This window comes from Vulpes vulpes, chromosome 4 (assembly GCF_048418805.1).
Source record: "Vulpes vulpes isolate BD-2025 chromosome 4, VulVul3, whole genome shotgun sequence".
Taxonomy (NCBI): Eukaryota; Metazoa; Chordata; class Mammalia; order Carnivora; family Canidae; genus Vulpes; species Vulpes vulpes.
Genome location: NC_132783.1, coordinates 25,088,203 through 25,104,268, shown reverse-complemented (window position 1 = coordinate 25,104,268; position 16,066 = coordinate 25,088,203). Strand labels below are relative to the sequence as shown.

The window sequence follows — 16,066 nt, the reverse complement described above, 5'->3', positions numbered from 1 at the left end:
ATATTTATTTGTCATTATTTGACCCTTTTGAAGTGACCCCGTTAATTAAGGAGCCTTGAAACATTAATAAACATTTCTCTAAATTTATTTTAAGTCATAGTTTAACATTCCACTCCCTGCTAAGAAGCCATCAATGGATTTCAATAAATCTTTGGTTTTTTTTCCTCTTTTCGTGAAAAAAAAAAAATGTCGTCTTTAAGATCCTCCACAATGCAGCCTGCTCTAGTAATTAGTATTGTCTTCACTCTTTCCCAGTGCAGATCCTTTACTTAACTGGTTCAGACATTTCCTTGGCTCTTGAACAAATCACACTCACTTTTCTACTATAATTCTCACCTCTTCTTGGACTCTGCATTGCCACACACAAAGTAGGCTAGCCATTTGGGCTCTCCACTCCGAGAAATTTCACAAAGCCTTTCGGATATCAATTTAATTGTTCTTTATAAAACATGAGCACTTGACCCTACTAGACATTGGCTGATATGCTGCTTTGACCATCAGGAATTATGCTGATGTGCTCATACATTATCCAGAAAATCCAAACTCCTGTGGTAAACAACTGTATCTTGTGTTAGTTTTATACTACTTTTAAAGCCTGGCTAAATGTCTACTCAAAAAAATGTACAGATGAATATGTTCACTTTCCTACGAGTATAGAGATTTTATAGATACTGGTAAAAACTGCAAGTTTTAAAACAAGAGGTAGAACACAGCACATGAAATTTTAGGGGGTGACAATAAGACATAGGTTTGAGTAATTGTTTTAGATATGACTTCACAGGCTGATTCACATGTGCTTGGATATACTATTTTCATTCATTATACCAAAAAAAGTGATATTGGTGTGATATATTTGGGAATGATTGCAAGTTTGTATGAAATTTCTTTTAAATATCAACAATCCAGAATAAAAGGGGCAAAAAACATAGCTGGGCAATGCAGCTATGAGTTTTTAAACCAAAGAAGATATTGAAGAAAGGAAGAAAGAAAGAAAGAAAGAAAGAAAGAAAGAAAGAAAGAAAGAAAGAAAGAAAGAAAGAAATTGAAGAGGATATAGAAATACAAGGAGGCATAGAAAAGCTGAAACTGAACTAATTTGTCAACTGTGACTCAGAGAAGAGATTTCTCACATAGGGAAATAGTTAATAAGTGTTAGTTTTTCCCTCAGGATACTCAAGCATAATATCTCTGAGAACAGCAATTCATTTCCTATTTTTGAGGAAAAGATCCTGAGAACTCTGATAAACTGCAAAAGGATCTAATTGCGTAATCTAGAATGAATGACAGGCAATTAGGTGTTCCCATATTGGCCTTTACCATACCTGGGAGTAAGATGTGTGTAATCATTAGTTAATACGCACTTAGTGATACAGTTAAGGTTAAACATTTCTAAAAGTAAAATAAAGGTACTTAGAATGACTATCTTACTTTATTCCAGAAAGAAAGTTACTCTGAGGCTACCAATATAAGGAAACTAATTCTCATAGCTGGTCTGGATCAATTACCATGATGAATAAAATTATATATATATATATATATATATATAGTAAAAGTATATATATATATATATTATATATATTATATTAGTATATATATTATTATACTATATTATACTATTATACTATATACTAGTATACTATTATACTATTATATTATATATATATTAGTATATATTATATATATATATAAAAGTATATATATATATATCACTCAATTTTTATTTATATGAGCAACATGTAAGAATTTGGTGAATGAAATATATCTTAGTACAAGAAACCAACTTTTTTTTTTCAGAGAGCACTGAACAATGCCTTTTATATTTTTCTGTAATTCTTTCTATGCTAGTCAAATGGGCCAATACATACTCTGAAGATTTATAGTGGATGGTGACTATTTTCCAGTTTTGTTTTGTTTTACTCACCCATTGCATAACTGGTGCTATGAACAAATTGGTTTCTTCATAGTCTTGGGCCTCAATGTCAGTATTAATTTAGTTGGCTTGCTCTTTTAAAGAATGAAGTCATTCCTTTGTCAAATAAAAGAAACAAGTAGAAAAACCAAATTGCCAAAGGAAAATTGTAATTTCTTAAAGTGGATAAAGAGAAACTGCTTTATTAGAATGGAAGGTTTTCCAAAATGTAACAGTATAAAACTAGCTGAGAAACAAAACAAAACAAAACAACACCATCCTCAGGATAATAATTATCTCTGGGCAAGGAAAGAGTAGGATTAGGAGAAAGGGGAAAGAAAGAAACTCCAAGCACACATACATCAATTTAAATTCTTGGAAGATTTCAAAATGCTTACACTTCACCATGTGCTTCATACTAATGAAGAACATGTTGTAGGTAACTTGATCATATAAATATCTACCACATACCCATGCACACACAAACGCACACATTGAATTGTATATGTAAACATACAAAACACTGTTTAATGAATAAGTAAATAAACGACAGAAATTTTAAGATTTTCTATTTATTCATAAGAGACCGATAGAGAGGCAGAGACACAGACAGGGGGAGAAGCAGGCTCCTCACAGGCAGCCAGATGCGGGACTCGATCCCCAGACCAGGATCACATCCTGAGCCAAAGGCAGGCAGATGTTCAATCGCTGAGTCACCCAGAGGTCCCTAAAAAACAGAATTTCTGATCATTCAGCAATTTTGTCTGTGATTCCTCTGTATTGATGATCTGGTTCACTCAGTCCAAGTGGCTGAACAGTAGTATTCCATTATATGATGATACATTTATGTGTGGGCACATCTAGTCAAACTTTCTAGAGGCTTACCTAGTTTATTAGCTTTCAAAGAAATTGATTTTTAAAATCATCTCCATAAATGTTTTTCCTAGGCTCTTTGTGTTTTGTTTTTATAATTCTGTTGCTTCAACTTTCTTACTCTTTTGATTTCTTCATCTATCTACTTGGATTAAATGCTAGCTCATTGTAGTAAATATATTGAAGACTATTCATAACTTCTAAGTATGGCTTTAGCTATACCTCACAAATTTATTTTTCATATTTTAGTTTGTTGGTAATACCATTACAGTTTATGATTTTCCTTGTGAAGTCTTTTTTAACCTAGTCATTATTTAAGCTTTTGTGTTTTTTTTCAGATTTTTCTAACCTGTAGGATTTTAATTATTAGTTGTAATAGTTAATTTCTAATTAAACTGCATTGTAATCACATAATACGGTTTGAATAACTATGACTCTTTGTGATTGAGAGTATACAGTTAATTTTATAAATATTTAAAATGTTGCATGCATGCTTTAGGAGAATGTGTATTTTCTGTTGTATTCTCTTTTGAGTGCAAGGATATGTAAACTCACAATTATGTCAAACATGTTACTCAAATTCTCTATATATTCTCCAAATGTGTAGCTTCTGAGAGAGGTGTTAAATTTTGCCATTATGCTTCTATGAGCTTTTCCCTTTTATTTTGTAATTCTGAGTTTTGGTAGCTGTTGGCTTTTGGTATTTTATAGTTTAAGTCTATATTATTAGGCACATACAAATTTATAATTTCTAGAGCCTTTTCATGAATTATAGCTTATATGCTTTATTCACATTAATGCTTTGACTTCATATTCTACTTTTTAAAAAATTTTATTTATTTATTTATGACAGAGAGAGAGAGAGAGAGAGAGAGAGAGAGAGAGAGAGGCAGAGACACAGGAGGAGGGAGAAGCAGGCTCCAAGCTGGGAGCCTGACACGGGACTCGATCCTAGGACTCCAGAATCGCGCCCTGGGCCAAAGGCAGGCGCTAAACTGCTGAGCCACCCAGGGATTCCCCTTCATATTCTACTTTGACAGATATTGTTGCACTAGCAATTTTTTTTTTTTTTTGCTTCATATATGCTTAGTCTATTTCTTTTTTTTTCTTCCTTTTTATATTTTCTGTTTTAGGTTGTTTGTGTAGCAGTGTCTCCTGTAAGCAGCATATAATTGATTTTTTTTTATATCCACACTGACAATTTCTGATATTTATTAAAGCGATTTAATCTATTACATTTACTGTCATTATAGTGTATTTCGAGTTATACTGACACACCATATTTTGCATTTTTGTTTCATCAAAGATTTCTTCTGGTTCCTTTTATCTTCCTTAAGTAAGATTTGTTAGACTCATAAATCTTATTTTAGTATCCTCTGTGTCAATTTTTATTTATATTAAAATTTCTCAGCTATTAGGTCTTTGACCACTTTGTTCCAATATTCCTCTAGTATCTTTTACGAGAATCCACTAAAATTTTAAGAAACAATGATTCTCAAAGAGCACTCGATATGAACAACTTTTTCACTTTTTCTCTTCATACTGCATCCAGGGTAAAATTCTCAGTTCTTTTTCCCAGTTTATTAATTCCTTAACCTTGGTCATTCTAGAGATTATTCTTTTACTTTCATATTTTTTTTCCTTTTTTGACACCTATATATTTTCTGAGATTACTAATCAGATCTTTTTCCTCTTCATACAATTTATATTTTTTCAATAAAGATCATTTCAGGGGCACCTGGGTAGCTCAGTCGGGTGAGTATACAATTCTGGATTTCGGGTCAGGTCATGAGATGGAGCCCCACATGGGGTTCCTCACTGGGTGGGGAGTCTGCTTGGGATACCTTGTCTATCTCTCTCCTTCCCTGCTCTCTCTCGCTCCCTCTTAATTAAATAAAAATCTTTAAAAAGATCATTTCATTCATTTTCCCCTTTGATTTTGGTAGCAAGAAGTAGGGTCCTACTATGACAAATACCTAAAACTGTCAAAGCAGCTTTAGAACTGGATAAGGGGTAATAAGGCTGTAGGAGTTTGGAGGGCCATGCTGGGAAAAGCCCACATTGCTGTGAAGGTACTATTGGTAGAAGTAATAGATGCTGAAGGTAATTCTGGTAAGAGTTCAGAAATAAAAGCAAGAACTTCAGAGAGAGACTCTATCTTCTTAGAGAATACATAACTAATCAGAAACAGATTGTTCGAAACATGGATGTTGAAGATCTTTCTGTGAGATCTCAGAATGGAAATAAGGAACATGTTATTGGAAACCATAAAAAAGGAGAACCTTGTCATAAAATGGCTGAAACTTGGCTTAACGAGTGTTCTAGTATTTTGTGGAAGTTTGAACTTGGAAACAATAAAATCAGATATTTATCTGAGTAGATTGCTCAGGAAAGTTTTAAAGGAGCTTGTGTCCTCCTGACTGCTTATACTAAAATGCAAGAAGAGAGAAATGAGTTGAAGAAGGTATAAAGCAAAAAGAAGTCAGGACTCAAAGATGTGGAAAATTCTCAAGTTTCCGAATTTCTCAGTTTGTCATCTCTGCTCTAGCACTTGTACTCATGCTCTTGCTGCCCCTAGACAGTTCCCTTCTTGTCCTCTTCCCATCCAAGTCTGACCTATAGAGTCAGCTTCCCAACAGTCTGTCTTGATTTGTTCAGTCATGTTGGCATTTTCTCTTGTGAATTTCTGTAGCCTTATAATCATTTTCCTGTGATTTTTGTGACATGTAGTCTTTAATGCCCATTTCTTTTTTTAATTTAACATTTTCTGAAATTGAAATTTCAATGTTACTCTTTTGTCTATGTATATATGTATATCTTTTCAGCAATTCTAGGGCTAGCCTCAAATGCTTTTTATGGATAACACACATGTAATCCACGGGTTCTAGAATATGAGGAAATAGAAAATGTGAGTTCTGAATGGTTCTCAGATGGTTCTCCATGGCACCTACAAGAGCAGGGCTAGAGCAGTGTGAAATTTAAGCAAACCAGTGGAGCCTTGCCCTGGTCACTCCTACAGCCTTGAACAAGCAGCTCAACTCTTTTTTTTTGATACTTTTTGCTCTATTATTTTATTTATGGATCTGAGCAAAAAGTTTTGTGAACCCAAAAATATTGTTATAAATGTGTAGTATGTTTTAGCTTTGTCTCTCTTAGGAGAACACAGGCTTCTGCACCCAAAGAGACTGGCACAGTTATGTCTAGATAATTGGGTCAGCTTATTCTTGATTGGATTGTGTGCAAACATGCAGACTACATCCATAGTGATCAACCTCTTAATTTTTTCAAACAACTCTGTGCCAATCTCCTAAATGTTAGTTCCCTTCTAACATTTTCTTTAAAAAAAAAAAAAAGTGTCTCAGGCCTCCCAGAATGAACACGAATTTTATAGCATTAGTATTTCTTTCCAGACCACAAATTTTAGATTTCTTTCCAAAGCACATGAATGGATTTTAAGAAAATCTGTAAATGGCTATAATTTAAGAGGAAAGTATTATCCTTAAGAGAAGATTAGAATTTGGAGGGAAAAACAACCACAACTTTTATCTAGAAACGTGTTACTTCTCCCTCTGCCCCTTTTCTTGCATGCTCTCAATCAATCAATCAATCAATCAATCAAATCGTTATTTCAAAAGAGGAAATGGGCTCACACAATTGTGGAGTCTGGCAAGTCTCAAATCTATAGGGCAAGCTTGCAGGCTAGAAATTCAGGTAAGAATTGATGTTATAGTCTTGAGCCCAAATTGCACAGGCAAATGAGAAATTCAGGCAAGGTTTCTATGGCACAGTCTTGAGGCTGAATTCCTTCTAAGGAAACTGGTCTTTGCTCTAATGGCCTTCAAGTGTTTGGATGATGCCTACCCACACTACGGAATGTAATCTGCCTAACTCAAAGCCTACTAATTTAAATGTTATTCACATCTAAAAAATATATTCACAGTAATGTCTACACTAGTTCTTGAACAAATTATTGGGCACCATAGCATAACCACCATAGCATAACCACAATAACATATAAAATTAACCATCACTGTGTGTCATTACCTATTAGGCTCTGTTTTCTTTCCCTCACTCTGCTCTACTTAGTTTTACCTTACTCGACCAAATAAAATGCAGTATGATTTGAGCCTTGTAAGGGTCTCCAATCTGCTACAGACCTAAAATCTCTGAACTAATCAGGAGTTCAAAGAGCTCTCTCTAGCCACAAAGACCAAATTCCCAACAGCTTTGTGTATCAGAGGTTTTCCTGCATAGTAGGTTTGGTGGAAGAGACAATGAGTGAAAGCAGCAAATGTATATGTGGCAGGCTGATCTCAAAATGTTAATACACATTTGCCACTGAATTCACATCATGGATGGTGTATCATTTGTGTCATTATTGCTAGCAGTAAATTTTCATGAAGTCTTTAAAACTGTACCTGATACATATTTCAAGACTGATGGAGTGTGGCTAGGTAAGAGTGGATCTGAGCTGCTCTTTCATTCTGTATTTGGAATCTCAGCAGTCATCCTCTGGATTACTCTATTAGGTATCCTACTAAGATGTCTGCAGTATGATCTCATTTAATTCTCATAGCAACCCGATGAAGCAGGTGCTTTTTTTTTAATAATAAATTTATTTTTTATTGGTGTTCAATTTGCCAACATACAGAATAACACCCAGTGCTCATCCTATCAAGTGCCCCCCTCAGTGCCCACTACCCAGTCGCCCCCACCCCCACCCCCCTCCCCTTCCACCACCCCTAGTTCATTTCCTAGAGTTAGGAGTCTTCCATGTTCTGTCTCCCTTTCTGATATTTCCTACCCATTTCTTCTCCCGTCCCCTCTATTCCCTTTCACTATTATTTATATTCCCCAAATGAATGAGACCATATAATGTTTGTCCTTCTCTGATTGACTTACTTCACTCAGCATAATACCCTCCAGTTCCATCCATGTTGAAGCAAATGGTGGGTATTTGTCATTTGTAATGCCTGAGTAATATTCCATTGTATACATAAACCACATCTTCTTTATCCCTTCATCTTTCAATGGACACCGAGGCTCCTTCCACAGTTTGGCTATTGTGGACATTGCTGCTAGAAACATCGGGGTGCAGGTGTCCCAGCGTTTCATTGCATCTGTATCTTTGGGGTAAATCCCCAGCAGTGCAATTGCTCGGTCGTAGGGCAGGTCTATTTTTAACTCTTTCAGGAACCTCCACACAGTTTTCCAGAGTGGCTGCACCAGTTCACATTCCCACCAACAGTGTAAGAGGGTTCCCTTTTCTCCATATCCTCTCCAAAATTTGTGGTTTCCTGCCTTGTTAATTTTCCCCATTCTCACTGGTGTGAGGTGGTATCTCATTGTGGTTTTGATTTGTATTTCCCTGATGGCAAGTGATGCAGAGCATTTTCTCATGTGCATGTTGGCCATGTCTATGTCTTCCTCTGTGAGATTTCTGTTCATGTCTTTTGCCCGTTTCATGATTGGATTGTTTGTTTCTTTGCTGTGGAGTTTAATAAGTTCTTTATAGATCTTGGAAACTGGCCCTTTATCTGATATGTCATTTGCAAATATCTTCTCCCATTCTGTAGGTTGTCTTTTAGTTTTGTTGACTGTATCCTTCTCTGGAAGCAGGTGCTTTTATCACCATCCTGATTTTATAAATGACAACAGTGAGGCTTCAGAAGTGTAACTAGTCTATCCAGTGTCATGTAGGTAGTAAATTATGAGGAAGGATTAAAACTACGTAATGGGATTCCAGACCTCATGCTCTTGACATTATATAATGTTTTCCAATATACACATGTAATCAAATATTTAAAATTGTAAGAGAAGAAATCAAAGAAGCAATTTAAAGACACTTGCAGACCAATGAAAATGAAAACACAGTGGTCCAAAAACTTTGCAATCCAGCAGAAACCTTTCTAATAGGGAAGTTTAGAGCAATCCAGCCCTACCTCAAGAAGCAAGAAAAATATCAAATAAACAACCTAAACTTACACCTACAGAGGCTAGAAAAAGAAGAACAAATAAAACCCCAAACTAGCAAAAGAAAGAAAATAATAAAGCATAGAGCAGAAATAAATGAAATAGAAACTAAGAAAACAATAGAACAGATCAATGAAACCAGGAGCTGGTTCTTTAAGAAGATCAACCAGCCTGTACCAGGGCCCCAGCAGCCTCTGCCTCCTGCCCTGCATGCCGCCCTCCCTGGCCGACCCTGTCAGCCACTGTTGGGCAGATGCAGCCCTGCAGAGGGTCCCCAGCTTGGCCTTGTCCCACTGCCGGCCCTCCCGGGGAGCTGTCCTTGGGGCTAAGGGCCTGCAGGGGCCACATGCGGCTCCATGCCCCCAGGTGGGTGGGCACCCGGTGCTGCTGCCCCTCAGCAGCCCGTTGGGGGAAAAGAGGCTGTAACCCGTTGATAGTCCTTTTTGGCTACTCCTTTTGGCCGTCCAGCCAAGGAAGGACTATCAGGCTCTGGGAAGGCATCGTGCACTTGGTGAAGACCGCAGGTGGGCGCCTGCTCAGCCCCTGCTGGACGTGCCCCCCAACTCACCGCTTCCCCTCTGTGGGGCAATTCCCAGAGGCTGCTCTGGAGAGAAGGGGCCCTGCCGGTCCATCCTGGATGAAGAGGCGTTCTGAGAGCCTCAGATATCCTTCACACGCTCTGGACATCAAGACCACATCCAATCCTGGGCATGGAGAGGTCGGTGACTCCATTCTTCAAACAATGGGACTGCATGGCCTCTAACTCTTCTGACTTGGCTTTTGCCCTGGAAGAAAGGCAACAGTTGAATATACACGGATTGTTGCCCTCTTGCTGCATCAGTCAGGATATCCAGGTTCTAAGAATCATTAAAAATTTTGAGCGTGGCCAGGCGGGGCAAGATGGCGGAAGAGTAGGGTCCCCAAGGCACCTGTCCCCACCAACTTACCTAGATAACTTTCAAATCATCCTGAAAACCTACGAATTCAGTCTGAGATTTAAAAAGAGAACAGCTGGAATGCTACAGTGAGAAGAGTTGGCACTTCTATCAAGGTAGGAAGATGGAAACAAAAAATAAAGAAAACAGCAGCCAAGCGGGAGGGGCCCCGTGAGGAGCCAGGCTAAGGCCACGCAGCAAGTGCCCCCAAGACAGGAAAGCACAGGCCCGGAGAAGCGGGAGCTTTACCAAACTTTCCAGATGGCAAGGCGCTGGGAGGGAGCTCGGGCAGGATCCCAAGAGGGGTGGTGATGCCTTCAGGCTCCCAGGTGCAGTAATGGAGGAAGTGCACCCTGGGGGAGAGCGAGCAACACACCCCAGGTAGAGCTCCCTAAAGGCCTGGAGCATGCGTCCACTATGGCCCTGGAGCAGTTCAGGTGGCGGCGATGCACGGAGGTGGCTGCGAGCCCAGGAGCGGGATTCCAACGGTTAGGACCCCAGAGCCCAGGGCACAGGGGACACAGCCCAAGATCCGGCACCCCCCAGGACAGGCAGAGGCTGGGAGGACACAGGAGAGCAAGGACGCTCCTGCTGCCGCCCCCAGCTGTACAGATTGGTGCCCCTGCCCAGGGAGCATCCAGGTCCCTGTGGACTGGGAGCTCCCGGTATTACTGCGGGACTTGACTCTAGGGCTGGAGAGCTGGCCGCTGCCACTGTTGTTCCTACTGGTGTCACCTTTTACCCCGGACTGAGCAGGCGCCTCACAGGATAAACAGCTCCCATGGAGCAATGCACCTGGCAGGGGGCTGGGCATCTCCACCAGGTGCACACACCTGAGAATCAGCACAGCAGGCCCAGCAGGCCCCTCCCCCAGGTGAAGAACAGCTAGAAGGACAGGGGGAAATAAAGTTATTGACCAAGCAGCACTAGAAAGTTCAAGAGCAGTCGAGGGATTTACAGTGTATAGAATCAGAGGACACTCCCCCTTGATTTTTGTTTTCCGTTTGTTCCCCCCCCCCGCTTTTATTCTTTTCTTTTTTTTCTCTCTTTTTCTCCTTTTTCCAGTACAACTTGTTTTTGGCCACGATGCACTGAGCAAAATGACTAGAAGGAAAAACTCACCTCTAAAGAAAGAATCAGAGACAGTCCTCTCACCCACAGAGTTATAAAATTTGGATTGCAATTCAATATCAGAAAGCCAGTTCACAAGCACAATTATAAAGCTACTGGTGGCTCTAGAAAAAAGCATAAAGGATTCAAGAGACTTCATGACTGCAGAATTTAGATCTAATCAGGCCGAAATTAAAAATCAATTAAATGAGGTGCAATCCAAACTGGAGGTCATAACAATGAGGTTTAATGAGGTAGAAGAGTGAGTGACTGACACTGGAGAAAAGCTGATGGCAAGGAATGAAACTGAGGAGAAAAAGAGAAAAACAATTAAAAGCTCATAGGATAGGTTAAGGGAAAGGGAAACAAATGACAGGCTCAGAAGGAAAAATATACGTTTAATTGGGGTTCCCAAGGGCGCTGAAAAGGACAGAGGTCCAGAATGTGTATTTGAACAAATCATAGCTGAGAACTTCCCTAACTTGGGAAGGGAACAGGCATTCAGATCCAGGAGATAGAGAGATCCCCTCCCCCCTCTAAAGTCAATAAAAAACCGCTCAAAACCTCGACCTTTAATAGTGAAACTTGCAAATTCCAAAGAAAAAGAGATCCTTAAGGAAGCAAGAAACAAGAAATCCTTAACTTTTATGGGGAGAAGCATTAGGATAACAGCAGACCTCTCCACAGAGACCTGGCAGGCCAGAAAGGGCTGGCAGGGTATATTCAGGGTCCTAAATGAGAAGAACATGCAGGCAAGAATACTTTATCCAGCAAGGCTCTCATTCAGAATAGAAGGAGAAATAAAGAGCTTCCAAGGTAAGCAGGAACAAAAAGAATATGTAACCACCAAACCAGCTCTCCAAGACACCTACAGCCTGAAAATAAAAGGTTGGAGAACCATGTACCATTCAAATGGTCCTCAAAAGAAAGCAGGGGTAGCCATCCTTATATTAGATAAAGCTTATCCCAAAGACTGTAGTAAGAGATGAAGAGGGACACTATATCGTACTTAAAAGATCTATCCAAAAAAATAAAAAATAAAAAAATAAAAAGGATCTATCCAACAAGAGGACCTAACAATCATGAATATTTTTGCCCCAAATGTGGGAGCTGCTAAGTATATCAGTCAATTAATAAACAAAGTGAAGTCATACTTAGATAATAATACACTTATACTTGGTGACTTCAATGTAGTGCTTTCTACAATCGACAGATATTCTAAGCACAACATCTCCAAAGAAACAAGAGCTTTAAATGATACACTGGACCAGATGGATTTCATAGATATTTACAGAACTTTACATCCAAATGCAACTGAATACACATTCTTCTCAAGTGCACATGGAACTTTCTCCAGAATAGATGACATATTGGGTCACAAATCAGGTCTTAACTGGTACCAAAAGATTGGGATCGTCCCCTGCATATTTTCAGACCATAATGCTTTAAAATCAGAACTAAATCATAAGAAATTTGGAAGGATTTCAAACACCAGGAGTTAAAGGACCAAACTGCAAAAAGATGAAAGGGCCAACCAGGAAATTAGGGCAGAATTAAAAAGATTCATGGAAACTAATGAGAATGAAGATACAACCGTTCAAAATCTTTGGAATGCAGCAAAAGCAGTCCGGAGGGGGAAATACATCGCAATACAAGCATCCATCCAAAAACTGGAAGGAATTCAAAAATGAAAGCCAACCTAGCACCTGAAGGAGCTGGAGAAATAAAACAGCAAATAGATCCTATACACAGCAGAAGAAGGGAGTTAATAAATATTCGAGCAGAACTCAATGAAATCGAGACAAGAAGAACTGTGGAACAGATTAACAAAACCAGGAGTTGGTTCTTTGAAAGAATTAAGATAGATAAACCATTAGCCAGCCTTATTAAAAAGAAGAGAGAAAAGATTCAAATTTAAAAAATCATGAATAATATAGGAGAGATCATGACCAATACCAAGGAAATACAAACAATCTTAAAAACGTATAACGAGCAGCTTTATGCCAATAAAATAGGCAATCTAGAAGAAACGGATGCTTTTCTGGAAAGCCACAAACAACCAAAACTAGAACAGGAAGAAAATGAAAACCTGAACAGACCAATAACCAGGGAGGAAATTGAAGCAGTCATCAAAAACCTCCCAAGACACAAAAGTCCAGGGCCAGATGGCTTCCCTGGGGAATTCTATCTAACGTTTAAAGAAGAAACCATACCTCTTCTACTAAAGCTGTTTGGAAAGATAGAAAGACATGGAGTACTTCCAAACTCCTTCTATGAGGCCAGCATCACCTGAATTCCTAAGCCAGACAGAGACCCCACCAAAAAGGAGAATTATAGACTAGGATCCCTGATGAACACAGATGCAAAAAATCTCAACAAGATACTAGCCAATAGGATGCAACATTACATTAAGAAGATTATTCCCCATGACCAAGTAGGATTTATCCCCGGGATACAAGGCTGGTTCAACACTCGTAAAGCAATCAACGTGATTTATCATATCAGCAAGAGAAAAAACAAGAACCATATGATCCTCTCAATAGATGCAGAGAAAGCATTTGACGAAATACAGCATCCATTCCTGATCAAAACTCTTCAGAGTGTAGGGATAGAGGGAATACTCCTCAGCATCTTAAAAGCCATCTACGAAAAGCCCACAACAAATATCATTCTCAGTGGGGAAGCACTGGGAGCCTTTCCCCTAAGATCAGGAAGAAGACAGGGATGTCCACTCTCACCACTGCTATTCAACATAGTACTAGAAGGCCTAGCCTCAGCAATCAGGCAACAAAAAAGAAATAAAAGGCATTCAAATTGGCAAAGAATTCAAACTCTCCCTCTTCGCAGATGGCAGGATACTGTACATAGAAAACCCAAAAGACTCTACCCCAAGAGTGCCAGACATACAGCAATTCAGCAGTGTGGCAGTCAGTGGCATTTCTATACACTAACAATGAGACTGAAGAAAGAGAAATTAAGGAGTCAGTCCCATTTACAATTGCACCCAAAATCATAAGAAAACTAAGACTCCTAACTCTGGGAAACGAACTAGGGGTGGTGGAAGGGGAGGTGGGCAGAGGGTTGGGGTGACTGGGTGACAGGCACTGAGGAGCGCATTTCATGGGATGAGAACTGGGCATTATATTATACGTTGGCAAATCAAACTTCAATAAAAAATGAATGAAAAAAGAAAAATAATTAAAAAAAAGAAACCTAGGAATAAACCTAACCAAAAGGTAAAGGATCTACACCCTAAAAACTACAGAACACTTCTGAAAGAAATTGAGGAAGACACAAAGAGATGGAAAAATATTCCATGCTCATGGATTGGAAGAATTAATATTGTGAAAATGTCAATGTTACCCAGGGCAATTTACACGTTTAATGCAATCCCTATCAAAATACCATGAATTTTCTTGAGAGAGTTGGAATGAATTATTTTAAGATTTGTGTGGAATCCGAAAAGACCCCAATAGCCAGGGGAATACTAAAGAAGAAAATCATAGCTGGGGGCATCACAATGCCAGATTTCAGGTTGTACTACAAAGCTGTGGTCATCAAGACAATGTGGTACTGGCACAAAAACAGACACATAGATCAGTGGAACAGAATAGAGAATCCAGAAGTGGACCCTCAACTTTATGGTCAACTAATATTCGATAAAGGAGGAAAGACTATCCCCTGGAAAAAAGACAGTCTCTTCAATAAATGGTGCTGGGAAAATTGGACATCCACATGCAGAAGAATGAAACTAGACCATTCTCTTACACCATACACACACACACACACACACACACACACAACCTCAAAATTGATGAAAGATCTAAATGTGAGACAAGATTCCATCAAAATCCTAGAGGAGAACACAAGCAACACCCTTTTTGAACTTGGCCACAGCAACTTCTTGCAAGATACATCCATGAAGGCAAGAGAAACAAAGGCAAAAAAGAATTATTGGGACTTCATCAAAATAAGAAGCTTCTGCACAGCAAAAGAAACAGTCAACAAAACTAAAAGACAACCTACAGAATGGGAGAAGATATTTGCAAATGACTTATCAGATAAAGGGCTAGTATCCAAAATCTATAAAGAACTTATTTGAACTCAACAGCAAAGATATAAACTATCCAATCATGAAATGGGCAAAAGACATGAACAGAAATTTCCCAGAGGAAGACATAGGTGTAGCCAACAAGCACTTGAGAATATGCTCCGCATCACTTGCCACCAGGGAAATACAAATCAAAACCACAATGAGATACCACCTAACATCAGTGAGAATGGGGAGAATTAACAAGGCAGGAAACAACAAATGTTGGAGAGAATGTGGAGAAAGGGGAACCCTCTTGCACTGTTTGTGGGAATGTGAACTGGTACAGCCCCTCTGGAAAACTGTAGAGGTTCCTCAAACAGTTAAAAATAGATCTGCCCTATGACCCAGCAATTGAACCCCAATGTTTATAGCAGCAATATCCACAATAGCCAAACTGTGGAAGGAGCCTCGGTGTCCATCGAAAGATGAATGGATAAAGATGTGGTATATGGGGGATCCCTGGGTGGCGCAGCGGCTTAGCGCCTGCCTTTGGCCCAGGGCGCGATCCTGGAGACCCGGGATCGAATCCCACGTCAGGCTCCCGGTGCATGGAGCCTGCTTCTCCCTCTGCCTGTGTCTCTGCCTCTCTCTCTCTCTCTCTCTCTCTCTCTTTCTCTCTCTCTGTGACTATTATAAATAAATTTAAAAAATTTTAAAAAAAGATGTGTTATATGTATACAATGGAATATTACTCAGCCATTAGCAAAGACAAATAGCCCCATTTGCTTCAATGTGGAGGGACCTGGAGGGTATTGTGCTGAGTGAAGTAAGTCAATCGGAATGGGAGAAATATTATATGGTCTCATTCATCCGAGGAATATAAAGATTAGTGAAAGCTAATAAAGGGAAAGGAGAGAAAATGAGTGAAAACATCAGTAAGGGTGACAAAACATGAGAGACATTTAACTCTGTGAAATGGACAAGGGGCAGTGGAAGGGGAAGTGGGCGGGATGTTGGGGTGACTGTGTGATGGGCATTGAGGGGAACTTGGTGGGATGAGGACTGGGTGGTATGCTATATGTTGGAAAATTGAAATCCAATTTAAAAATAAACTAAATTGATAAACATTTAGCCAGACTCATAAAAAGGAGAAAGAGGGGGGATGTCTGGGTGGCTCAGTGGTTGAACATCTGCTTTCAGCTCAGGGTGTGATCCTGGAGTCCCGGGATCGAG

At 39.3% G+C, this 16,066-nt stretch overlaps 1 long non-coding RNA gene across 1 annotated transcript in view; it reads right to left on the bottom strand.

Moving 5' to 3' along the window:
• Window positions 1–9,360: 9,360 nt before the first annotated feature.
• Window positions 9,361–16,066, bottom strand: part of LOC140598444 (uncharacterized) — a 57,306-nt gene continuing 50,600 nt past the window's right edge. Inside the window, exon 3 of the long non-coding RNA XR_012000875.1 lies at window positions 9,361–9,540. This is a non-coding gene — a long non-coding RNA (uncharacterized lncRNA). The remainder of the gene's footprint in view (window positions 9,541–16,066) is intronic.